Genomic DNA, 27754 nt, shown 5'->3' with positions numbered 1-27754 from the left:
GTTGGCAAGATGTAAGTGTGTGCCACAGGGATCAGTGCCGGAACCTCAACTGTTTACAATTTATATAAGTAACTTGGATGAAGGAATGGATGGAATGGTTGCCAAATTTTCAGATGACACAAAGATAAGTAGGAAAGTAATTTGTGAAGTTGACATAAGGAGGCTACAAACAGATATAGATAGGTTAAGTGGGTGGACAAGGATCTGGCAAATGGAGTATAATGTGGGAAAATGCGAAATTGTCCATTCTGGCCGGAAGAATAGAGGCACCTTACCTAAAAGGTGAGAGATTGCAGAGCTCCGAGATGCAAGAGATCTGGGTGTCTTAGAGCATGAATCACAAGTGGCTACTATGCAGGTACAGCAAATAATTAGGAAAGCTATTGGAATGTTATCATACAAAAGTAGGGAGGCTATGCTTCAATTATACATAGCACGAGTGAGACTACATCTAGAGTACTGTGTACAGCATTGATCGCCTTATTTAACGAAGGGTGTAAACGTGTTGGAAGCAGTTCAGAGAAGTTTACCAGGCTAATACTTGGAATGGGCAGGTTGTCTTGTGAGGAAAGATTGGACAGGCTGGACTTGTATCGGTTGCAGTTTAGAAGAGTAAGAGGTGACTTGACTTAAACATATGATCCTGAGGGGACTGAGTGGACTTGGAGTGGATGCTTCCTCTTATGGGAGAATCTAGAATAGGGATCACTGTTTAAAAATAAGAGGTCACCTATTTAAAACTGCGACATGGCAAAACTTTTTCTTAGAGGATCGTGAGTCTTTGGAACACTTTTCCTGAAAAGGCGGTGGAAGCAGAGTTTTTGAGTATTTTTCAGGCAGCAGTGGATAGATTATTGGTTAGCAAGGGGGTAATAGGTTATCGGGGGTAGGCGGGATGCAGATTTGAGGTTACTATCAGGTCAGCCATCATCTTATTAAATAGCACAGCGGGCTTGAGAAGCCTACTCCTGCTCCTTGTTCATATGTACGGATGAAGTGGGGAGAGCGCGAGGTCAAGCAGAGGGGGGGGGGGGATTTGAGTGCGCGAGCGAAGGCGGGGGGAGATTTCAAAGCACGAGCGAAGGCGGGGGGGAGATTTCAAAGCGCGAGCGAAGGCGGGGGGGAGATTTCAAAGCGCAAGCGAAGGCGGAGGGAGATTTCAAAGCGCGAGCGAAGGCGGAGGGAGATTTCAAAGCGCGAGGGAAGGCGGGGGGGAGATTTCAAAGCGCGAGCGAAGGCGAGGGGGAGATTTCAAAGCGCGAGCGAAGGCGGGGGGAGATTTCAGAGCGCGAGCGAAGGCGGGGGGGAGATTTCAGAGCGCGAGCGAAGGCAGGGGGCAGATTTCAGAGCGCGAGCGAAGGCGGGGGGCAGATTTCAAAGCGCGAGCGAAGGCGGGGGGGGGGAGGGGGGAGATTTCAGAGCGCGAGTGAAGGCCGGGGGGGGGAGATTTCAAAGCGCGAGCGAAGGCGGGGGGGAGATTTCAAAGCGCGAGCGAAGGCGGGGGGGGGGGGAGATTTCAGAGCGCGAGCGAAGGCGGGGGGCAGATTTCAAAGCGCGAGCGAAGGCGGGGGGGGGAGGGGGGAGATTTCAGAGCGCGAGTGAAGGCCGGGGGGGGGAGATTTCAAAGCGCGAGCGAAGGCGGGGGGGAGATTTCAAAGCGCGAGCGAAGGCGGGGGGGGGGGAGATTTCAGAGCGCGAGCGAAGACTGGGGGGGAGATTTCAAAGCGCGAGCAAAGGCGGGGGGGAGATTTCAAAGCGCAAGCGAAGGCGGGGGGAGATTTCAAAGCGCAAGCGAAGGCGGGGGGGAGATTTCAAAGCGCGAGCGAAGGCAGGGGGGAGATTTCAGAGCGCGAGCGAAGGCGGGGGGGGAGATTTCAAAGCGCAAGCGAAGGCGGGGGGGAGATTTCAAAGCGCGAGCAAAGGCGGGGGGGAGATTTCAAAGCGCGAGCGAAGGCGGGGGGGAGATTTCAAAGCGCGAGCGAAGGCGGGGGGAGATTTCAAAGCGCGAGCGAAGGCGGGGGGGAGATTTCAAAGCGCGAGCGAAGGCGGGGGGAGATTTCAAAGCGCGAGCGAAGGCGGGGGGAGATTTCAAAGCGCGAGCGAAGGCGGGGGGGAGATTTCAAAGCGCGAGCGAAGGCGGGGGGGGAGATTTCAAAGCGCGAGCGAAGGCGGGAGGGAGATTTCAGAGAATGAAAGGTGGGGGGCACAAGGTTTGAGAGTGTGAAGGGGGAAGAGGTTTGAGTGTAAAGGAAGAATGACTCAAGAGAGCAACGTGCTTAAACTGCAGGATTTTGTAGAAGGAACCTACCTTTTTCACTGTCTTTTTTGGAGCAGGAATCAAGTCTTAAAGGTTGTCAGTTAGGCCATGCCCAACATTAAAAAGGATGATTTAAAGGGCCATTGCCGCTGTTAGCACTCAGAGCTCCAAGGCAGCCATTGCTGCCTCAGGGCTAGTGACTCCAAAATCCTGTCTTGCAACCCCTGACCCACAGTTTGTGAAACCCTGACTTAGAAGGACAAGGGCAGCAGGCACATGGGAACCCTACTGCCTGCAGGTTCCCGCCAAGTCACCTGCCATCCTAACTTGGAACTATGTTACTTTTCCTTTATTGTCACTGGGTCAAAATCCAGCAAATCCTTCCCTAACAGCACTGTGGGTGGACCTACACCACAAGAGCTGCAACAATTCAAGGTGGCAGTTCACCACCACCCTCAAGTCAATTTAGGAATGCGCAACAAACGCTGGTCTTGCCAGTGACACTCATCCCAAGAACAAAAATAAGTGACAATGCTTTGCTTGCTAGCAAAACCAAAACTTTAGTTTGAACTTGCCTACACATTTCTGGAGACTAAATCTGATGTCAAGTTTATCCACAATCTATATTCAAATCAGCTGTGCAGAACATTAAACTTTTCTTGATTTGAAGAAATTTCTTCCCTCTGATCCCACATCCAATTTATTCCTCAAGCTACCACAGCCTGCTCCCCACTAACTGTTGTTCACTTCTCTTATGGGGGATAGGATCTACGAAAATTCTGCAATTGTTGACAAGTGCCCAATTGAAAACTGCTGACAGCTTGGATACAGGAAACCTTTCTGAAGAACACCAACTTGTATTTTCTTAGCACTTTACACAACCTCAGGACATCTCCAGGACATCCCAAAAGCTTCATAATCGATGAATTTTTAAAATGATACAATGTAAGAAACATGGCAGTTTATGCACAGCAAGGTCCTACAAACCACATTGAGATGATGATCAGTTGGTTGGTTATCCTCAGTTTGATGTCTCATTCTAAAGGCAGCACCTCAGCATTCCTTTAATATTGAAAACAGAAAAGTCTTCAGTCTAAATTGTTGTTTTCCCCTTACATGGGTATACTTGAAGCGTCCTGATGAGTGCAAGACGGAAAGCTTCAACATGTCTCTTTTTTCAGTAATACTCAAGTTCTGTAGTGCCAAACGACCATTCCTTTAGTACAACACTGAAATTAGACAACTCAAAATGTTCACTCCTCACACCAAGGCAGCATTATGTGCCTAAAGAAAATAAAAGTGTACAGCTCTATTTTAGTTTCCTGTTTTGCTTTTCTGTGTTCTATGCTGAAGTACCTTCCTTTCTGCTATAAGATCCCATCTGTGCCCACAGTTCCACACTTCCTTCAAAGGCTTGCCTCTACCCTGCTACTTTCATTGTTACCTTCAGTTTATCCCACAAGACAGAAAAGCAAACAGGAAGCATTGCCTTCCATCGGGTCTATGTAAATAAAGAAAGAGTTGAAGGGGAGGGCTCAAAAAGACAAACAAGAACAGATCAACAACCAAGCACAAGATGATGCAGCTGCCCGCAATGAAATGAGATTACGGTTTCAAATGAGATGATTACAGGCAGTGTAAAAGCAAGGATGGGACCAACTACTGCGAGAGATGGTACACTTATCGAAAGGCAAAGACAAGTTATCATGGTGTGCAGAACACTTTCAGGAGTCCTCAATAGACCTACTCCAGCAAATCCTCAGTACCCAACTGAGCTTCCAATAAGCATAAAGAAGTTCACTGAAAACGAGGTGAGAGGGGTAACTGCTGCACTCAAGAACAACAAATCTCCTGGTATGTTTACTATCAGTGCAGAAATGTTCAAGGTAGGCGGAGAAGCAACAGTGCTATGTAAGCTTTGTAACCATGTCTGGGACTCTGGCATGGTCCCCAAGGCTGGAAAGATAGGTCAACTATCCATATTCCCACCCCTCCAAAAAAAGGCAACCTCACCAAATGTGAGGAATTGAGGGGAGTCACTCTCCTATCAGTATTAGATAAAGTCTACTGTCAAATGATCCTCAACCATATTAAGGAATAGTGGATGGTGAACTTCGATAAGAACAGGCAGGTTTCCGACCCGAATGCTCTTGCATACAGCAGATGTTACACTACAACACATCACTGAGAACTGCCAAGAGCCTCAAGCCTCTCTTGCCATCAGCTCTATTGATTTCACCAAGGCCTTTGATAACTTACATCAGCCTTCACTCTGGAAAATTCTCTTCATATTGCATCCTATCAAGGATGATTACAGCTATTGAGAAGATCTATGAGAATGCCAGATTCTGCGTTAGGTCAGAGGATAGTTACAGTGACTGATTCCACGAGGTGTCTGGGGTCATGTACGGTTGCATCCTTTCCCCTCTAATTTTTGTCGTCATTGACTGGATATTGAGGAAGTCAACCAAGAATCATCTCAGATTTAAATGGATCAATGATGGTCAACTTACAGATTTGGACTTCACTGATGACATCGCTGCCCTTTCAGACAGCATAACAGGGTTACAACAGCTGATTAACTCAAATATGCAATCAGGCTGAGAGAGTGAGACTCAACGTAACCCAAGAAAACAAAAATATGCTGAGGCAAAACCACCAAACAATGGATGGTTATGTCAATCAAAACAAAGTTGACATTGTAGAGGACTTTACCTTTCTGGCAGTTTCATTAATAACCAGGGATCCTTAGACAAAGAGCTCAATGCAAAAATAGGTAAAGCATTATCAGCTTTCAACCAGCTGAATAACATTTGGAACAGTAAAAAGCTTCCCATGAAAACAAAGCATAGGTTTTACAGTGCACATGTGCTCTCCACACTCCTATTTGGTTCTGAAACTTAGAATCTGAAAACCTATCAAGAAAGGAAACTGGATGTCTTTGATACCAGATGTCTTCAAAGGATTCTAGGCACACACTGATGCGATTTTATACTCTACACTAAAGAAAGAAAACACTTGGAACAGTTTCATCCATCAGCTGCAAAATATGGCTCAGCTGGCTTGGCCATGTCCATGTAACCCAACTTCTGTCATTGTGACCCACCCATCAGGTCATGCAGTGGGTTCCTACTGGACGTAGAAGAGGGCGACGCAAGATGTCAGTCTGTTAGTAGAGATCTCCAACTGGTCAACAGATATTGCAACAACGAGAACATTGGCTGTGGACAGGAGAGAATGGAGAAATTTGGCTGCCTCGTGTTTCTAGACTTGGGAGCTCTTAAGCCTATTGTTTAAAATAAGAGAATACAATTGAAATAAATGTGTAAATAAATTAGCACTGCAATTTATAAGCTGCAAGATCCTTTTGTTATACATCTAAAACATCTTGGGGAAATTTCCTACATTAAAAACATTATAAGAATTACAAAGAGTTGCTTTGCGCATTAGGCATTATGGAAACAAGGTTAGTTTCTGCAGAAGCTATCAACCCTGTTGAAAGTTAGAAGTCATGGGAAGTTATATGACACCAGAGGGCATTACCATGTCCAACAACAGGAATGGAGCAGGGAAAACCACACATATTTAAAATTTTGGAAAATATGTAATTGCAGTAATTTTATTTGGCGATTGGATCCAATAGATTACAGATGTTACATATAAACAAGTCACCTTGAAGGAGCCAGTGCATCAGTGAAAGTATGACACAGCTGGCATGTAGTCAAGGAAAATATTTGGGGTCAGGCAGAGTGGTTGGAAGGCTGTTGGAGAGAAAAACCAAAGAACTGGGCCACATGTATAATTATACAAGACGGAGAGATGGGCATATCAGGCAAACAAGATTCTCCTTCTAGTCCCAACTATGTTACATTGCAATCAATTGACCCCAAAAACTTATGACACTTACTTTTCCCACTAGACCATGTTAAAACTTTGGACATATAAATCATTATCATGCAGAAGCCATTGACCAATGCCTCACCAGCTACAATATGCACCAAGTCTTCAGTTTAGGGAAAGATCTGTATAGGACACTAAACAGTATGTGCTATACCAATGTCATGTACCAGAGTTAATTGCTACAAACTGTTTAATCTAATTCTGCTGTAATGGCCTCTGCCAAGGAGGGATTGGCATGAGGGTAACTCACTCTAGGATGCTGAGCAGCTGAATGGTATAAACTACAAATCTCCCAACAGCTTTCCCTTTTTGCTACAAATTCCTTCATATCTTGATTCTAAATGTTATACACAAGCCAAAAGAACCTTTCCATTGAACAACTAGTTCTGTATCACACAAATGTCTACTTGGACATGTCATATGTATCCTCAAGCTTAACATGAATTCAGACTGTTATCAAAGATAAGCAAGACCAAAGGATGCATCAACTCCCTTTCAGCCAGATCCCAGAGAGTGTCTAGTAAAGTTCCTGTACCATTACATGTATTTACAAAAATGGTAAGCTATTTACAAAAGGAATACATCATTTGATCAAATGACAACTGTCAATTTTTGGTGAAAATTCAAATATTTGAAGCACCATAATCCTTTCAGGCAAAAACTGCAACAGAGCCATACTTGGTGAAAATAATTCAACGGCTTCTTTTTGAAGACAAAACAGGAGGGGCTAAGAGAGGAACTTATAACTGTAGAAGGAACAAAGCCAGCATAACAAACTTCCTTGCTTCTAGAGTCAAGTGGAAATGGGGAGAATTTTACAGAATCACAATCATGCAAAACTGTAACTTGGAAAAGTATGGGTTGAGAGCCAGCACAGTTTTGTTTTAAAGACTGTGTTTGACTAACTTAATTGAGTTCTACGATGAAGTAATGGTGAGGGCTAATGAAAGTAATATGATTGATGTTGTAAATATGAACTTTGACAGAAGGAGCAGAGCTGTGAGCAAAACTGAAGTTGTGGTATTGGGGGAACAGTGGCAGCAATTGGGTAAGTGACAGAAAGCGGAGTAGTGGTGAACAGGTGATTTTCTGACTGCCAGGTAGTATATAATGGTATTCCCCAAGGTGTCAGCATTAAATTCACTGTTCTTTGATATAATAATAACCTGAGTGCCAGTATATAGCATTAATTTCAAGATTACTAAAATTCTGAGCTTTGTATCATCTGTAAGCAGTAAGGATACTAACAGACGGCAGGACGACAGAGATATGCAGATACATGGAAGATGCGATTTAATACAGAAGTCAGAGTGATGCACTTGGTAGGAAAAGCAAAATAACTTCTATTAATATAGTGCCTTTAACGCAGTAAAACAGTGCGGCGCACTTAACAGCGTTAACAAAATTTGGCGCAAAAGCATACGAGGAAATATTAGTGCAGATGACCAAATGTTTAGCCCAAGAGGTAGGTTTTAAGCAGTGTCTTTAAAGAGAGAGATGGAGAAGTTTAGGAAGGGATTTTATTTTTTATTTATTCATGAAACATGGCTTGCAAGAAGGTGGAGGTGTGCTGCCTTCCTGAACCACTGCAATCCATGTGACATAGGTATACCATAGTTAGGATGTAGATGAAGTTCCAAGATGTTGACCCCAGTGAAAGAATGGTAACATACTTCCAAGTCAAGATGGTGAGTAGAATCCCAGAGATTCTGAGCTGAAGGCAAGTCCGTCAATGGTGGAGCGATCAAATCAACTGTGCGCAAGAGGCCAGAATTGGAGGAGCGCAGGTACCTTTGGGTCGTAGGACTGCAGGTAGTTACAGGGATTTTGGGGGGGGGGGGGGGGGGGGGGGGGGGGGGGGGAATGATGCCATGAAGGATTTGAAAACAAGGATGAGAATTTTAAAATTGACTCCTGGTTGTAGATCAGCGAGCACATGGATGATGAGTGAACAGGACCTGATGCAAGTTAGGACTTGGGCAGCAGAGTTTTGGATGACCTCAAATTTACAGAGGGCGGGAGATGGGAGACCAGCCAGGAGTGCATCGAATACTCAAGTCTAGGGGTAACAAAGGCACGGATGAGGGTTCCAGCAGCAGCAAAGTTGGGGCAAGGGCAGAGTTAGGTGATGTTATGTAGGTGGAAATAGGCAGTCTTAGTGATGGTACAAATGATAAACTAACTGGTCCAATTTTACAGGGCATGTAGGAATAGAGACACCTAGGGATGCAAGTACAGCATTTAAATCTTTGAAGGTAGAAGAACAAGTAAAGTAGGCTGTTAAAAGCATGAGGTCCTTGGCTTTATATCCACAGAGAGCACAAAAGCAAGAAAATTAGGCCAAACTTTATAAATCACTAGTGTGGCCCCAGCTGTGGTAGTGTGTTCAATTCCAGGTACCACACTTTAGGATGTCAAGGCCTTGGAGAGGGTGCAGAGGAGATTCACTAGAATGGTACCAGGGAATTGAATTAATTTTCTATGAAAAATTGATTTATATATAATATACATATTAATTGCTGCATTTCCCAGATAATGTACTTTTGTATCTTAATATGCCTTCTTTAAGTGAACATCCAAAAGAGGATCTCCCCCCTCCCCCACCAACTGCAATATTGTAAAGTTTCCATTTCTCTCATGAAAAATGTTGTGGTCTTGGTCAATTTAGAATCAAGTTCTAGACAAGTTGTGTACTCAAAACCCAAATCATTAGCTTCTGGGGCAGCTTCTAGACTGCCAATGAAGTTTCAAAAATGTTATCAGCTTGTGCAGGTTAGGTGTTTTCACACATTCACTTGCAAGAATACCATATGGTAGCAATTCACTGTTCTTCCAGACTGTCATCATGTCAACTGGCTGGTTGAAAAACAGTGTGAAATAATTCAGACTGCAGGAGGAGGCAGACAGATTTGTTACATCACTGCTACAGCAGAAAAGCTACAGAAAAATTAGGAAAAGAATTACACTGGATTTATGTGAAGGATCTGTCAGGAAAACAGTTGAAATCAACGTATCAGGTAGAGTCACAGCTAATTAAGGAAAAGTAGGAGGCGAAAATAAACCCATCCGTGCTGTATTCCTGCATATTTTTTGTACGATAAAAGAGGATGAACGAAAATTCAGCCACCTTAAAAAAGGTGTTAATCTATAAACATACTACAATCCATCCTCATGGAACACATGCATAGATGCCAAATAACAGAACACAAGGTGCCACAAACAGGCTAACATACTCCACAAATGAAAGGTCACCAGCTGAGCTACATAATCCACATCACCACCGCACCCCCACCCCATGCCAGCTGTCTCAATGCAAATTTTAAAATAAATTTGTGAGGAAATTTTATTAGCAATTAATGTATTGTGGAAAGGGCTTCACTCATTGCAAACAAAAATAACATTCATGATATACAGGCACACTATCACATTATCAAATTGAAATCTTCAGAAGTCAAGCATTTAGTTGTTGTAAAGGCAAAGTTGCAGTGAATGCCCAGTGTATTACAAGGGCATTGAATGTACTCTGGATGGGGGCACCACACTTGACAAAACTGCTAAAGTCCTAAAGGATCTATCTGCAAAACTGGACCCGCAGCAAATGTTGACAGGGCCAAGGGGGAAAAACCTTCTTGATCTTGTCCTCACCAAACTACCTGTCACATAAGCATCTGTCCATGACAGTAATTGATAGGACGGCCCTTGTGGAGACAAAGTCCTGTCTTCACAGTGAGGACACCCTCTATCATGTTGTGTGGAACTGTCGACCTACATGGGATAGACTCAGAACTAATGGGGCAGCTCAAAACCAGGCATCCATAGCCAGGTATCCATCAGGCACTGTAGGCCACCATCTATTCAATCACAATCTGTAACCTTATGGTCTGGCGTATTCCTCACTCCACAATTGTCCACAAGCCATAGGGACTAACCCTGAGTCAATGGAGTGTAGGAGAACATATCAGGAGCAGTACCAGGAATTCCTAAAAATGAGATCTCAACCACTTGGAGCTACAGCACAGGAAAACATGCATGCTAGGTAGCAGAAACAGCAAGTATAAACAGAATTAAGCAGCTTCACAACCAACGGGTCAGATCAACAGCTCTACAGTCCTGCCAGATCCAGTCATGAATAGTGGACAAATAAACAACCAGAGACAGCCGCTCCATAAACATTCCCATCCTGAAAGAGGGTGGAGACAGGCACATAGTGCAAAGAAAAAGCTGAAGCATCTGCAACCATTTTCAGCCGGAGGTGCTGAGTGGATGGTTCATCTCCGCCTCCTCGAGTTCACAGTATCATTGATGCCAATCTTCAGCAAATTCGATTCACTGAAGGCACTGGATATGGTAAAGGCTATAGACCCTGACAACATCCCAGCTGTACTACTGAAGACTTGAGCTCCAGAACTAGCTGCACTTGTAGCCAAGTTGTTCCAGTACAGATACAACACTGGCAGCTATCCAACAATGTGGAAAATTGATCAGTAAAAAGCTGAACAAAACCAATCCGGCCAATCACCATTCTATGTCTAATCTCAATCATCAGCAAAATTATGAAGAAGTTGTCAACGGTGCTATCAAACAATTCCTCAGCAATAACCTGCTCATTTATGCTCTGTTTGGGTTCCACCAGGGTCACCTGACTCCAAGCCTCATTATGATCTTCGACCAAACAGGACAAAGCTGAATTTTAGGGGTGAAGACCCAAGTCAGGGGTGCGATGGAATACTCCCCACTTGTCTGGATGGGTGCAGCTCCAACAACACTCAAGAAGCTCAACACCATCCAAGACAACACAGCCCGTTTGATCAGCACCCCATCCACCACCTTAAGCATTCACTCCCTCTAACCACTAGCACAGCAACCGCAGTGTGTGCAATCTAAAAGTTACATTGCAGTGACTTGCCAAGGCTCCTTAGGAGCCAAACCCATGATCTCTAGGGGCAGGGTAAAACATACAAGGGACCACCACCTGCAAGTTCCCCTCCAAGTCACACACTACCTTGAGTTGGAAGTATATCATTGCACCTTCACTGTGTCTGGGTCAAAATCCTGGAACTCCTTCCCTTCCTAAAGCACTACGGGTGTACCTACATCACAGGAACTGCAGCAGTTCAAGAAAGCAGCTCAAGGGCAATTAGGGATGGACAATAAATGCTAGCCTTGACAGCAATGCTCACATCCTATAAACAAATTTAAAAAGGTCAAATTTAACATCCATTTTCCTTAGTTTTCCAAAAGCATCAAGTATAAGGAATAAATATACTCAAAAATCAATTCTTTCCAATCATGAAGCCAAGAGGAACATCTCTGAAGCATATCAGGGATTTGAGATATTTGCGTCTTAAATAACTGCTCCCATTTTGGAACGGGGTGGGGGTGGGATTTGCACTTATTTGATACAGCAATATCAACTTGTCAGTTAAACCAACAACTTATTGGCAGTATTTCAACTATTCAAGCCTACATACAGTTTGATATTAACATGGCAAAATCCCAGCAATTCACTACAAAAACACAACCCTTTAGTTTGCAAGCCTTAACAATTCCAAAATTGCTCAGGCCAACTCAGATGTTACCAGCCTTCTGGAAACAGAATTACTTAAAAAGTCAGCTGAATATTCTCTCTCAATGTGGTGCAAAAGGTTTTTATTAAATTGAATCAGTCGTGCAGATTTATGAAATTTGGTTACTTTCTATGATTACGCCCATTTTCTTTTAAGTCACAGATTTTTCAGATCAGTATTGCAGTCACTAATAGAATGACATTGGTCTCAGTACCATGAGAGCACAAAATATATTACTCAAATTTTGAACCCTGCTCACACGAAAAAAATTGTTTCAAGTCATGGCTGTAAGGGTTACATTCCAAATAAGAGAAGAACAAATTAGGACTTGCCAGGAATTTACCATGTGCATAAAATCTGAATTTGCAAAAATGTGGGTCTATTTTACTTGAAAAGAAAAAAATATATTTTTTAAGGTGAGACTTTCCAAGGTAAACTGATGTCAGGGAAATTAAAGCAGCAACATACTTAGATATACATTTTAGACAGCTCTCTGTTCTAGGTCTAAGTAAGATAATTAAATTATCTGCTTAGCTCTGTTCAAAATCTGAAATTTAGGTCACCAGGGTCAAAAATAGGAGTCATCTAATATTCACACTACAGCTCAGATTGGGAAGCACATTCACCTGCTCCTGGTCCAGTCCAATTTGGGCTTATCATAGACTTTGGCCCATACATTTGGCCCTTACTCCCTGTCTGGGTGCAGCACTGGCAGGTCATTAAATGGTCAGCAGATCATTAAAATTAAATTTCCCACTGTCTAGAGACAGTGACTGACCAGGTATCTTATAGTTAGACAATAAATATTTTTCAGCTTTTTGGAAAGTAGAAGTTGCAATATACATGGGTTACCATACTCGTGAGTAAACATAGTAACTAACTGCCAAGCAAGATAAATCAACAAAAGAAAATGAGCATCTGAAGCACTCATTCCCTTCACGACTAAATCCAGTAATTTGGTTTCAATTTTTTTTATATAAAGTAAACCACAGCAGTCTGATTGACTATATCGCAAACAACCTTTCAATAAAGGTTATAAACAATTATTGTTAAAGTTTGTGTACAGAATTTTTCCTTTTAAAAAATAAAAAAATAGACACTACTCTGTTACAAGTCACTTTAGTTTGTCTGTTATTACTTCATGCTTTTCCTCCACATCCTGAAGGCCAAAGTTTGAATAGTAGATATAGCTGTCAGATTTTAATAATCTGCAAATCATAAACTTATGTAATATTAGAATCCAATACTCTAAATGTAGGGCTTGCCTTAGTGGGCTGTTTTATAAATGCACTTAGAGTAGAGCACTGGTTACTGTCTTTGCAACTGAACAGGCCCAACACTGGAGTATTTATCAAGTGCACAATCCAAAGAGAAGTCTAATTCACTAATCAACAAAGGAAATATTTGCAGACATGGGTGATAGTGCTAAAAGCATTTTAGCAGTTAAATTTACCACTTTTAACATTTATCGCCAATACAGGTCCAATCCAAACATATTTCTACCACTGAAACACAGGGATCAAGAGGAGAGACACACAACACTTGCAGATCAAGTTCACCCGTGGAATAAAGTGCCCAGTGAACTGTCAAAGAAATCCCTCTTTGCTCCCGCCAATGCTGAACAAATATGAATTTTGCAGGATACCAAGTTCTCTGGTATTTTCGTTCAAAAAACTATCAAAAAGACTTTGGAAGGGCAAAAAAGGATTCCTGGTAATATGTTTTGGCCCTCAGATCAGTAAAAATTATAGATGCCAATGTAGAACAAATTAGTGTTAGCACACACATGGTCACCCACTAGGACTACCTGCATGGCTTAATGTCAGGATCTGTGGTATAAACTCTGGAAAAGCTGGTGATTTTACTCCAGCGATGTCCAGAGTAAGCCACAGAATTTCTATCAAGATTTTAAAATAAGCAGTGTTTAGGGTGGAAAACTGGGTAGTTTTTCATGTAATCACAAAAGAGCCCCACTGTCAAAGTTGACAGCTTTGCTTGCAACCAAATTATACTGTCAGGTGGCAAATTATAGAGAAATTGATTTCCAGTCCACGAGAGACCAGCTCCAATATGTTTACATACTTTTTCACATGCAAATACTAGTTTTCATATACGCAAGAGAAAATTTTTAATTGATAATTTATTCAATAGTACTGCTCAATCTTTATATTTGAAAAAAAGTTTAACCACTAACCAAACAAGTAGACAACTTTGAAATTTGTATGAAACTCTAAACAATTTTGACCAGGTTGCACTGCTTTTAGTAGTGAGTGATATAATCAGGCATTTACAAAACACACTACACTTCAGAGTAAATAGTCAGTCATGAAAGTAGACCACATTAATCAGGCAATAAATTCATAACATAGTAATTTGCTAAATTTATCAATATGAAAGAACACAGCCACTCTGCCAGCAAGTACTCTCAAAGCAAACTGCTTACCCATTACTTGCTACTTTAACAATTACACCTTTAGAGTTGCAAATGAGGTTAAAAATCAAAGTTATGACAAAAAGCTATAGAGCTGAAACTTTAAGTCTGTTTCTTCTCCATAGATGTTGTCCAACCTGTTGAGCACTTCAATTCAATTTCACTTTATTATCCATGCAAAAATTCATTTCAGGTGCATTGATTTATTTGTATTTTTTAAACAATGAATGAATGATAACAATAAACAAAAGAAAATTACTCTATCACAGAACTTTAAATATGCATTAAAAACGATTCCAATGCATTAAAATAATCAACGAGTCCCACCCAAACTGCATATCCTAGTCCTTACAAAGTCCTGTTAAAAGTTCTTAGAGAAGGGCACAAATGAGTTCGGAAACCAATTTGTCCTGCATCTGAGGGATTGTAAACTTTTCCCTGAACGTATCCAACAGTAATACTGGGACAAGGAATGGTTCTTATTTTTCTAGAATTTTCTGTTTTTATTTCACACATCCAGCAGCTGCAGTATTTTACTTCTTCATTAAAAATCAAATTGCTTTTTTTTTTAAAAAAGGAAACATCTGTATTCTTGCTATGTTTACTTACAATATTTTTGCTACATTTTTGTAAATCCAATAACTAACAATGCCTAAAATACCAGCTTCCTTCATATTTAATCCAGAAACACAAATTGCCATCCAGACTTATCCCAGTGGAAGGTGTTCAAATTATGCAATGTTGTAATGACAGTTAAAATATATCCCTTAAGCGAATGCATAGTATAACCAAACAACTTGGATGTGAATTGCAGCAAATAATCCAATGCAAAATATCACCAGCCCCTGGCATGCTAGGAGCTCCAATATGAAACTATAAATGGCTAAGTGGAAAGGTATGGGCAGCATTTAAGGTGAAAACCCCAAATGAATTTCAAAGGACTGATTGTTCTTTTATTCCTGTATAAACCACTGGGGCTGAGGCTTGGCCTCAACTGGAAGATTGCGCCCAGTTCTGGAGACCACACTTTAGGAAGGATGTGAAGGCATTAGAGAGGGTGCAGAAGAGATTCACATGGATAGTTCCAGGGATGAGGAACTTTAAGTTCCGTAGATAGGTCTGAGAAGCTGGGGCTGTGCTCCTTTGAGGAGACAGGGAGTACAGCAGGTTTGATAAAAGTTTCAAATTCACCAAAGGTTTGAACAAAGTAGATAGGGAGAGGCTGGTTCTCGGTCCTTCCACCTATGGAAACAGAGGACACTGATTTCAAGTGGTTGGCAAAGAAGCAATAGCAACATGCAGAATTTTTTTTAATGCAGCAAGTGATTAGGATTGGAATGCACTGCTGGGAGTGGTGGAGGCAGATTCAATCATGGCTTTCAAAAGGGAACTGAATAATTATCTGAAGAGAAAAAAAAATTGCAATGCTATAGGGAAAAGGCAGGATAGTGGGACCAGGCAAATTGCTCTTGCAGAGAGCTGCCATGGACCCAGCGGGCAGAAAGGTCTGCTTGTGCACTGTAACCATTCTCTGATTCCATGTAGGAGACTGTTCTTTTAAACATATGAACAATAAGCTTATGTGAATTACCATGTTCTATATTAACTAGTCCTAATAGTTAATTTAAACTGCTTGCAAGGACAGGGGTTTTCCGACTTGTGTGAGGAACTCAATAAAAATATTGGCACTCCTGGTGAAACTACCCTGCTTCCAAAAAACAGCGCTCATTATTATACTAAAAAGATAAGTAAACAAATATGGACAACTGATCAAAAACTACCACCAAGTGGCCTCATGCACTCAAAGTAACTTCTCACACAAAACTTCATCCACATCCATACATAAAAGTGTTTAAACATATTAATATGTTGGCCCAGGTTCACAGCTGAACCTCAATAATAGCCGAGATGTTAGGGTGGTAACAAATTCAGATAACAAAGGTAATAACTTAAAGAAGGTCCAAGCCGAGCACTGCTGGAATACTGTGGAGAAAAACAGCCAGTGTTCCAACTTGGATCACCACATAATGGCCTCATGTTGGTCTGCAAAAGAGTAAGAATATGCTTGACTATGATTTCTCCCTCCGCTCCCTGACCCACACCAAATACAGCCCACCAATATTCACTTGTTCACAAAGGACTGAGCACAAAAATCAAGGCCAACACTCCAGTGCAGTGCAGACGGAATGCTCCACTGTCAGAGATGCTAACTATTGGATGAAGCCTTAAACTGAGGTTCTGTCTGCCCTCAAGTGGACACAAAAGATCCTATGGCAATATTCAAAAGGTCTGAGATTTCTCCCAGTGTCCTGACCAACCTGTATCCCTCAACCAAAACCAGAACACAGACGAGTTGATAATGTTTCTTGGAAAAACTCAGCAGGTCTGACAGCATCTGCGGAGAGGAATACAGTTAACATTTCAAGGCCGTATGACTCTTCAACAGAACTAAGGAAAAATAGAAGAGAGGTGAAATATAAGCTGATTTAAGGGGGGGGTGGGACAAGTAGGGTTGGATAGAGGGCCAGCGATAGGTGGAGATTGCCAAAAGATGTCATAGACAAAAGGACATAGAGGTGTTGACGGTGGTGATATTAGCTAAGCAATGTGCTAATAGGTGACATTAAGGGTAGAAAGCAGGACGAGCAAGGTACAGATAGCCCTAGTGGGGGCAGGGTAGAGGGGAAGGGATTTCACTTGCACTTCCCTCAATTTAATCTACTGCATTCGCGGCTCCCAATGCGGTTTCCTCTACATCGGAGAGACCAAATGCAGACTGGGTGACCGCTTTGCAGAACACCTTCGGTCTGTCCGCAAGCATGACCTAGACTCCCTGTTGCTTGCCATTTCAACACTCCACCCTGCTCTCATACCCACGTGTCCGTCCTTGGCCTGCTGCAATGTTCCAATGAAGCTAAACGCAAACTGGAGGAACAGCACCTCATCTTCCGACTAGGCACTTTATAGCCTTCCGGACTGAATATTGAGTTCAACAACTTTAGATCGTGAACTCTATCCTCCATCCCCACCCACTTTCCGATCCCCCTTTTTTCCAATAATTTATATAGATTTTTCTTTTCCCACCTATTTCCATTATTTTTAAATATATTTCCATCCATTGTTTTATCTCTACCTTTTAGCCTATTTCGATCCCCCCACCACCCCACCCCCACTAGGGCTCTGTACCTTGCTCGTCCTGCTTTCTACCCTTAATGTCACCTATTGGCACATTTCTTAGATAATATCACCACTGTCAACACCTCTTTGTCCTTTTGTCTATGACATCTTTCAGCAAACTCCACCTATCACTGGCCCTCTATCCAGCTCTACTTGTCCCACCCCTCCTTAAACCAGCTTATATTTCACCTCTATTCTATTTTTCCTTAGTTCTGTTGAAGGGTCATACAGACTCGAAACGTTAACTGTGCTCCTTTCCACAGATGCTTTCAGACCTGCTGAGTTTTTCCAGGTATTTTTATTTTTGTTTTGGATTTCCAGCATCCGCCATTTTTCGCTTTTATGATAATGTTTCTTGCCATTTGTGGGACCTTACTGGGTGCAAATTGTGCAAACGTTTCCCGCACGGCAACAACAACACTTCAAAAGTGCTCCACTGGCTGTTAAGTGCTTTGCAAAGTCACGAGTAGTTCTATATCAATGCAAAGCTTGTTCTTTCGTTACACATATGGCATCCATGCAGTTGCAGCCTAGCAAGAAGTCAACCCTTCTGAGGGAAGAGGAGGCAGGAGGGGCAAAAATATTTGCAGTAGAGTTAACAATTGCAGTAGAGAACAATTGAGGGCAAAGCAAAAAGAATCACCTCCAAATACCGTGTGCTATCAAACCAGTGTGCTAACTACCATGTTTAGATTTCGAAAACTGACCAAAGTATGCTAGCTGTCTGGTAGGCTGACGTAAACAAAAGCTGAAAATTAACATTTCTGGCGAGTTCCTGATAGAACATTCAGAGAATTTCTTTCCTCCCCTTCAAAGCATTCTTGCTGCCAAACACGAACATTATTTGGCATCTGCCAAAGGCTAAATAAGATACTGAGACACTAGGCTGAGCATATCAGCTGAAAGCATTTCAAAAAAGAAAATGTTCAATATCATTTTGCATTAAACTTAAGCCCCAAGGTTAGATTACAGAAACAAAATGATGATATTGTTAGAACTTATTAGTTTTAAACATGTCAGTCAGCATGTACATATTTTGGATCAGATGTTACAATTATCAACATAAGTTATATAAGTGGCTCACTTAATTGAAATGTAGGAATCATGTTCCTCTGGCATCTACTTACCTGAACTGCATAATTACTTTATGATGCTTTTCCTGAGACATTAGGTTTAGACATGACCTGCAAGGATCTTGTTTCTTGTTTTACTGGTACCTAATATCTTGGATTGTTACCATATTTAGGAAACCGAACTCAAACATGGAAATGCCATTGAAAATGAATAGGGGTTACAATGAGTCTAAGCATTTTATGAACCCCCATCGCATAAAAACAAAATATATTACCGCTTTGTTACTACCTTTCTTCCTAGCTTGAACATCCTCAATTTCGTGGATCTTTACGAAATTACAAAGGTGATTATTCAAAAATTATTTAAAATCACTCATTTCTATGCACTTTTTGAACCCATCCAATCTCATCATTGGATTCTTTAACTTTCTATCCTCTCGTATCTTGCACAGTGAATCTAGATGGAGTTAGGTCACAGATTAGCAAGGATCTGTGAACAGCACAGCAGACATGAGGGGCTAAATCGCCCAATCCTGTTCTTAAATTCCTAGATTACTGTCAGCACATTATTTAACTAAGCTTGACCCTATCTTCAAGTGTGCACAGACATACAAATCCTTATACTTGTATTTACTACAATATACAGGAGTCACTGTCCACTGATCAGGAAACACAAATGATTTTCTCCAACCTAAACCAGGGACAATGTGGCATATGTCAGCAAGTTGGATGAAACAGCTAACTCACAAAGACTAGGCATTGAACTGGGATTCAAAACCACCAATTAAGGCATCTAGAAAGGTGGTATTATTATATATTATCTCTATCCTTAATTTGGCAAGAAAAACCAACTTGCATTTACACAGCACCTATTATGGCCTCAAAGTCCCAAAAAGCTTCACAACCGATTTCTGCAATATGATCTCATTAACAAGAAAGAGATGTATTACTGATGTAGATTGGGGGATAAATGTTAGCCTGGACATCAGAAGAATTCTCTTCTATTCTTCAAATAATGCCACATGATTTACATCCACCCAAATTTAGCAGCTCATTCTAAAGATGGCACCTTTGACATTGCAAGACACCCTCAGTACTGCACTGGTGTCAGTCTAAATGATGCCTTTGGAGTAGGGTTTGATCCCACAACCCAGCTTCAAAGAGAGTCTCTCTGAAACAAGGTAACGATTTATGCCAGTGAACTTAAAACAATACGTAATTTTATCATGCTTTTGTTTAATGTTACCTATTAGTCCTTTGAATAGAATGCCTCCTTATAGAATTGAGAGAGAAATAAGTATCATCAGCCTTCTTGTCTAATGGTACCAACATACCTCAGGAGAAGAGCATGCAAGTCAATAAACTGTAGTGTTTTGCCAATACTTTGTGATTCTCTTAATTCCATATTTTAAATTATTCCTACCACAAGCAACAGACCTGCATCTACCAGTGCTTGCATCCAAGTATATATTATATAACTCAACATAATATAGCTCTCCAGACATACCGGCAATCCAAAACTGGAAGAACAAAATATATAATTGTACTGCTGGGTGGTTTTCACATTTCAAGTGGACACAGTATAAACATTTCACACGCCCACCATTACAGTTCACTGAAATCCTAATGACAGCACGGGAAAGCACTTTCATCCTGCAATTATATGTTTTAGATGTTTAAAGCGTTAGTGAAAATGCAATTTAGGAGATACATAAAGCTTTTGAACTGCAAGTTGCTGCTTAAAGTTGAGAATTTTAAAGTTAAATTATAGCTGCAGTAAAGCACATGTTGTCCACCAGGCCACAATCAGACATTGAACAATTCTCCATTATTTTAAACCCTCATCTCCCAAAGCCTAGTATTGTAGCATCTCACACATGTACCAGCAAGCCCGACTGGGAGTTAAAGCAGAAAGTGAATTTTCAACCTCAAATAATTGCATGTAAAATAACAGGTTTACACACTGATCTTTCACCTTAAGCCCAAAGTTTCAAGAACAGTCCAAATTGATTGGACTACTGTTAGGCTTCGAAACAAAGAATTAAGCCAGTTTCAATTCAGTTCACAGGTGGCATGAGGTCACAATATAGAACTTCTAATCTAGCATGAATGGCTCCGAGTTGAGACTGCCTCTCAATGGCTCGTGTACAGTATAGAAAAATCTACACTGATGTATCTTGGAAATGTTCTTCCAAGGCTAGCATGTTGTAAAGGCAGCAAAAAGGGGACTTTGCTCCGAAACTCATTGTGTTGAACCCAACTTGGAAGTGATTGATTGCTGGCACGTAATCAAAAAAAAAATGCTCCACTCCCTAAAACCGATATGCCTCGAGATAAAATTCACCCAATTTATTTTTAAATGAAAGTTACACAAAACAATTCTTGGTAAGAGTGCCATATTTGGAAAAACAGTATTAGATTAAGAGGTATACGTCCATTCCTGCACACAAAGTACTGCTCCCCAGAGTGATTACAATGTTGGCGGAATAATATTGCAGGTCCCGAGCAAACAAATTATTATCCACACAATAAATGAAGACACCAGCACACAACAGCAAGCTTTGTACCATATACACCATATTTCCATTCTATTTTTGTAAACAAACATACGTGCACAATAAGAGTAGGCATGAATGCAAGACTTGTGTGCACAGAGCTAATATTTACTATTGTGAAGAAAATAAAACAGAGCCATAATTTCACTTACAATCAAAGAGTTCTCATGCTGAAACTCTAGGATCCCAGAGGCAAACACAAATCTTGCCCAATATTATACTGAAACAATTATGCTAATTAAGGAGACAGCAAGTTTCTTTGTATTCACCTATAGTAGGTAACCACTGATAATGTACACAACATTCTGGAACAGATTCTGTTCATACAAGTTGCACTGTGAAATTCTTTGGGACTAATAGCTATGCAACATAGCTATGGGGAGAGGACCAAAGGAATGGTGTATCTTGATGGAACTTTAGAGACTCAAAAGGATGCAATGTTTACAGTGTATAATCATTTATTTTATTTTTTAAGATATGCACCTTTCTTCTTCTCCTCGTCTACAAGTAACAAAGATCTCTATTTGACATAAAGCATTAGGTTTACCACACCCCTTCCCAGCAACTCTCCCTCCACCACCACTCCTCTCCTCTCCAACCTACCAAACAATTAGTCCTCAAGAGTCTGACATGCCAACAAAAACATGAGCGACACAGCACATGCTGGATCAGATTAAGCTACTTAATGTACTAGCATAAGCATGCAGTATTTTGTCTCCTTTAGCTCAACTGAGCAATTTCACAAATCAGCCAGTTATCTCTGTAGGTAAGCACATCAAGCAACCAGTGACGAGATTCTCAATTGACTAAGTTTATATAATGCAGTGAAAGATGTCTGATGTCCAACCATATTATTCAGAACAGGAGATACTGAACTTTCAAACATCATCCATCTGCCAGAAGACGTTTCTCTTAGCCATCAGAACAGGACTTGTAAACAACTTGCATTTATATAGCACCATTAACACCGATAAACATCCCACAATATTCCAGAGGCATAATCAGACAAAAATGGCCACCAGAGGAGGAAAGATTAGGATAGGTGACCAAAAGTTTAGTCCAAATTGTTAGGTTTTAGGTATGGTCTTAAAAAAAAAGAGACACACGGTTTAGGAAGGGTATTTCAGAGTGTGATTCCTCGACAGCTAACAGCATGCCCATTGACAGGGGTGGGAGACAGAGTCGAGGGAACGGAGAGTTCAGCTTGGGTTGCAGGGCTGAAGGAGGTTACAGATAAAGCAAAGAGCAGTTTCAAACATGAGGATCAGAATTTTAAATTGGAGAAGCTGAGGGGCCAATGTAGGTCAGCAAGGAGAGGAGTGATGGGCAAGCTGAAGTTGTTGTGGGATAGGATAACATGAGGTAGCATTTTAGGCGAGCCGAGGTTAAGGCTATGGAGGACAGGAGGCTGTTCAAAAGACATCACAATAGTCAACAAAGGCAGGATCAGTTTCAGAAGCAGATGAGCTGAGTTGGGCACTGCTACAATGTGAAAGTAGGCAGTCTTTGTAATGGAAAGTACATGGAGTCGAAATAACTTGGGGTCAAACAGTAATGGCCAATATTCTGATTCCTCCTCATGGCACACCAGTTGCATCAGAGGCAGGGGTACAGGGTAGGAAGAGGGAGGTGGGATGGGAAAGCAGCACAGAGCCAGCTAAATGGATGCTGGCAATTCCAGTGACATAGAAGTTTTCACATTTGTCGGAGGTGAGGATAATGGGGGCAGCAGAGAGGAGTTTAAGGAATGATCCTGAACGAATGGACAGTTTTGGCAGGAGAGTGATTTCTGATAAGACCCGATATGGCTCAGATCTAGTGATGCACAAATAACCAGTCGTGCACCAGATATGCTCGCTTTTTCGCCACATTTGACTTGAAGGAGTGAATATGGGGAGAATACCAGGGGAATAGCCAGGATGGAACAGTAAATGTTTTACATAAGATAAGGGCATCAAAAGTGAAGGAGTCAAAAGTGATAAGGAGATCAACAGCTGCAGAAACATCATGGCAAATGAAAGGCAAAGTTTAGATTGTTGGCAATTTAAAAATGCAATCATAAATAAGTAGCGTCAGGGAGTTTTATTTTCCCAGAACAGGTCTGAGAAAAGTGGGCTTGGGGAGGGTGGGTGGTGTGAATGGGAGGGACATAAGGAAGTGGTTGAAGGTGATCATGCTGTGATCGAGACCACAAGAGCAAAAAAGCTACGTAGTATGGCTAAGTCAAGGCAGCGTCCATGAATATGGATAGTAGAGTTTATATGAAGAGAGAGGTTCAAGAAATACAGTGAAATCAGAGGGGTTTGGTGGGGGGGGGGGTGGAAGATGAGAAATCACTATGGGTAAAGAATGCTCAATGCATAGGCTGAGGGAGAGAAGTAGGGAAGAGGTCCCAGGGAAAATCTTAGAATGGGGCAGTAAAGAAGAAGAAAGGTTTTGAAAGACAAGCAAGGAGTGAAACAAGATAAATTGCTTAAAGGGGAATGTGAGAGAGCACATGGGGAAAAGCATCAATGGTATGATTTGCTGGTAAGGACAATACACCAATCGCCATCTTTCTTTAGATGGCCTTAATAAGGAGCAGGTTGTCACTACCTGTCAGCCAAATTTCAGTCAAAGCTGTGATTGTCAATCGATCTGCTGGCAGAGTCCAAGGGGACAGGGCAGATGGGATGAGCGGGACAGGAAGGAAGCAGGAGAATTGGCTCCCAATATATCCCAAATGATTCCAATTTCAACAAATCTCATGGAGCTGATGGCTGAGTACACAATGGCCAGCCAGAGCTTAAAAGCAGACCTAAAAGATCCCATAATTGTAGGTACGTAATTAAAAGCATGCACACTTTCAAAGCATTGCTGTCATCTAGAGACTCAATTAATATAAATTAAATAGAACTTTGCTCTTTTGGTTTACAATGTCAAAATAACATTTTTGATAAGATTGCAAAGCAGTAAGCTTGTTCCAACTATCTACTCTATTAAAACAAAAACAAAAATACCTGGAAAAACTCAACAGGTCTGACAGCATCTGCAGAGAGGGATACAGTTGACGTTTCGAGTCCGTATGACCCTTCATCAGAACTAAGACATATAGAAACGAGATGAAATATAAGCTAGTAGAGGGGGGTGGGTGGGACAGATAGAACTCGATATCAAATCTGGCCCCTATCGAGCTCTACCTGTCCCATCCCCTTCTACCAGCTTATATTTCATCTCATTTCTATATGTCTTAGTTCTGATGAAGGGTCATATGGACTCAAAACGTCAACTGTATCCCTCTCCGCAGATGCTGTCAGACCTGCTGAGTTTTTCCAGGTATTTTTATTCTAAATTTCCAGCATCCGCAGTATTTTGCTTTTATCTTTATGACAGGATTTAAAGCTTTTCTGAGTTTCAATTCGGATTTACAAAAAGTAAACTACAATTTTTAATAAAACTACTTCTGACACATATCACAATCCAGGCCACACACTTCAGTACGGGCGAAAAAGTTGTTCTGATCTGGAACCTGAAACTTACAAGCAATTTAATGACCTCTAATTCGCTATGATCTTAACAAAATTACATGGATTCCCACAAGTCATGCTGCGGCAATGGTTTTAATGGGGCAGCAAAGATTAACTGTTCAATATCAGAAAGATGCTCCAAACTGTCCATTAGCAACAGGGGAGAAATTCCCTGGTGTTACAAAGCTGAAGAGTGTATTCCACCTTTCCTGAATAAACTCTGGCAATAATTCATATAACGTCAATTTGCAGCGTTGATTTTAATGCAATTTCGCGTACCTACGAATATTTTACACTGATATAAACTAACATGGTATTTCTCTTTGCAAGTCACTTTTTGCTGCAAGAAGACATATAATGTGAAACATTTAACATTTCGTCCCGTCCAAATCTACAGCTGCACTACAGACATTAGTCACATTTCTAAAGTCTAGATGCGTGTGAATTGTAACACACTTTGCAATGCCTCCGGCTTTCTCAACAGTGATTCAAGTTTGTCAGCTCTTTTTTATTTCTAAAGTCAGAAGGGGGGGGGGGGGGCGGGGGGCCTGTCCCCATTTCCCCCACCACAATCAGAACCCAGCTCTCACGCGATCACCCTTAGCAGAGGATGTTTGCCGGTTAATAAAACATCGAAAAAAAATCTCATTCTTCCCCGAAAGTTAGCAAATCTTCAAAAATTGAAGTATTAGGAAGAAGTCTTGTATCTTCTCTTCCAAACAACCCCCTCTCCTTTTCCTGCTGAATAAACAAAAAAAAAGCCTTGCTAAAAAAATGTGCCAGCTCAGAGGAGGCAGAAGCTCCGCCGAGTTTGCACAAGAAAACCCCTTACATTTAAATTATATATATATATGTGTGTGTGTGAGTGTGAGAGTGTGTATGTGTACACATTTATATCACAATATGCATTTCCGCTTTTATTGGTTCCCACAACAGAAGGTCAACCTTCACACCAAACAACACCCAGCCCAATCTCCCAGCCCCAACCCCAGCCTCAACCCCAACCCCATCCTCCCGGCCCCAGCCCCAACCCCAGCCTCAACCCCAACCCCATCCTCCCGGCCCCAGCCCCAACCCCAGCCCCAACCCTATCCTCCCAGCCCCAACTCCATCCTCAGCCCCAACCCCATCCTCAGCCCCAAACCCAACCCCATCCTCAGCCCCAACCCCAACCCCATCCTCAGCCCCAACCCCAACCCCATCCTCAGCCCCAACTCCAACCCCATCCTCAGCCCCAACTCCAACTCCAACTCCAACCCCATCCTCAGCCCCAACTCCAACTCCAACTCCAACCCCATCCTCAGCCCCAACTCCAACTCCAACCCCATCCTCAGCCCCAACTCCAACTCCAACCCCATCCTCAGCCCCAACTCCAACTCCAACCCCAACCCCAACCCCAACCCCAACCCCATCCTCAGCCCCAACTCCAACCCCAACCCCAACCCCATCCTCAGCCCCAACTCCAACCCCAACCCCATCCTCAGCCCCAACTCCAACCCCATCCTCAGCCCCAACTCCAACCCCAAACCCATCCTCAGCCCCAACTCCAACCCCAACCCCATCCTCAGCCCCAACTCCAACCCCAACCTCATCCTCAGCCCCAACTCCAACCCCATCCTCAGCCCCAACTCCAATCCCATCCTCAGCCCCAACTCCAACCCCAACCCCATCCTCAGCCCCAACTCCAACCCCATCCTCAGCCCCAACTCCAACCCCAACCCCATCCTCAGCCCCAACTCCAACCCCAACCCCATCCTCAGCCCCAACTCCAACCCCATCCTCAGCCCCAACTCCAACCCCAACCCCATCCTCAGCCCCAACTCCAACCCCAACCCCATCCTCAGCCCCAACTCCAACCCCAACCCCATCCTCAGCCCCAACTCCAACCCCAACCCCATCCTCAGCCCCAACTCCAACCCCATCCTCAGCCCCAACTCCAACCCCAACCCCATCCTCAGCCCCAACTCCAACCCCAACCCCATCCTCAGCCCCAACTCCAACCCCAACCCCATCCTCAGCCCCAACTCCAACCCCATCCTCAGCCCCAACTCCAACCCCATCCTCAGCCCCAACTCCAACCCCATCCTCAGCCCCAACTCCAACCCCATCCTCAGCCCCAACTCCAACCCCATCCTCAGCCCCAACTCCAACCCCATCCTCAGCCCCAACTCCAACCCCATCCTCAGCCCCAACTCCAACCCCATCCTCAGCCCCAACTCCAACCCCATCCTCAGCCCCAACTCCAACCCCATCCTCAGCCCCAACTCCAACCCCATCCTCAGCCCCAACTCCAACCCCATCCTCAGCCCCAGCCCCAACCCCAGCCCCAGCCCCAACCCCAGCCCCAGCCCCAACTCCAACCCCATCCTCAGCCCCAACTCCAACCCCATCCTCAGCCCCAACTCCAACCCCATCCTCAGCCCCAACTCCAACCCCAACCCCATCCTCAGCCCCAACTCCAACCCCATCCTCAGCCCCAGCCCCAGCCCCAACCCCAGCCCCAGCCCCAACCCCATCCTCAGCCCCAACTCCAACCCCATCCTCAGCCCCAACTCCAACCCCAGCCCCAGCCCCAGCCCCAACCCCAGCCCCAGCCCCAACTCCAACCCCATCCTCAGCCCCAACTCCAACCCCATCCACAGCCCCAGCCCCAACCCCATCCTCAGCCCCAGCCCCAACCCCAGCCCCAGCCCCAACTCCAACCCCATCCTCAGCCCCAACTCCAACCCCATCCTCAGCCCCAACTCCAACCCCATCCTCAGCCCCAACCCCAACCCCATCCTCAGCCCCAACTCCAACCCCATCCTCAGCCCCAACTCCAACCCCATCCTCAGCCCCAACTCCAACCCCATCCTCAGCCCCAACTCCAACCCCATCCTCAGCCCCAACTCCAACCCCATCCTCAGCCCCAACTCCAACCCCATCCTCAGCCCCAACTCCAACCCCATCCTCAGCCCCAACTCCAACCCCATCCTCAGCCCCAGCCCCAACCCCAGCCCCAGCCCCAACTCCAACCCCATCCTCAGCCCCAACTCCAACCCCATCCTCAGCCCCAACTCCAACCCCATCCTCAGCCCCAACTCCAACCCCATCCTCAGCCCCAACTCCAACCCCATCCTCAGCCCCAACTCCAACCCCATCCTCAGCCCCAACTCCAACCCCATCCTCAGCCCCAACTCCAACCCCATCCTCAGCCCCAACTCCAACCCCATCCTCAGCCCCAACTCCAACCCCATCCTCAGCCCCAACTCCAACCCCATCCTCAGCCCCAACTCCAACCCCATCCTC

General features: G+C 43.3%; 1 protein-coding gene across 1 annotated transcript in view; it reads right to left on the bottom strand.

The window, feature by feature from the left end:
• The window catches only part of shoc2 (SHOC2 leucine rich repeat scaffold protein), a 117778-nt gene extending 96537 nt beyond the window's left edge, over positions 1-21241 (bottom strand). Inside the window, exon 1 of the mRNA XM_078565180.1 lies at positions 21113-21241. The gene's annotated coding sequence lies outside the window, so the exon portion shown is untranslated. The remainder of the gene's footprint in view (positions 1-21112) is intronic.
• Between the last annotated feature and the right edge of the window lie 6513 nt (positions 21242-27754).

The sequence above is a fragment of the Cetorhinus maximus genome, chromosome 20 (genome assembly GCF_964194155.1).
Source record: "Cetorhinus maximus chromosome 20, sCetMax3.hap1.1, whole genome shotgun sequence".
NCBI classification, from domain to species: domain Eukaryota; kingdom Metazoa; phylum Chordata; class Chondrichthyes; order Lamniformes; family Cetorhinidae; genus Cetorhinus; species Cetorhinus maximus.
This window is presented reverse-complemented; position numbering and strand designations above follow the sequence as displayed.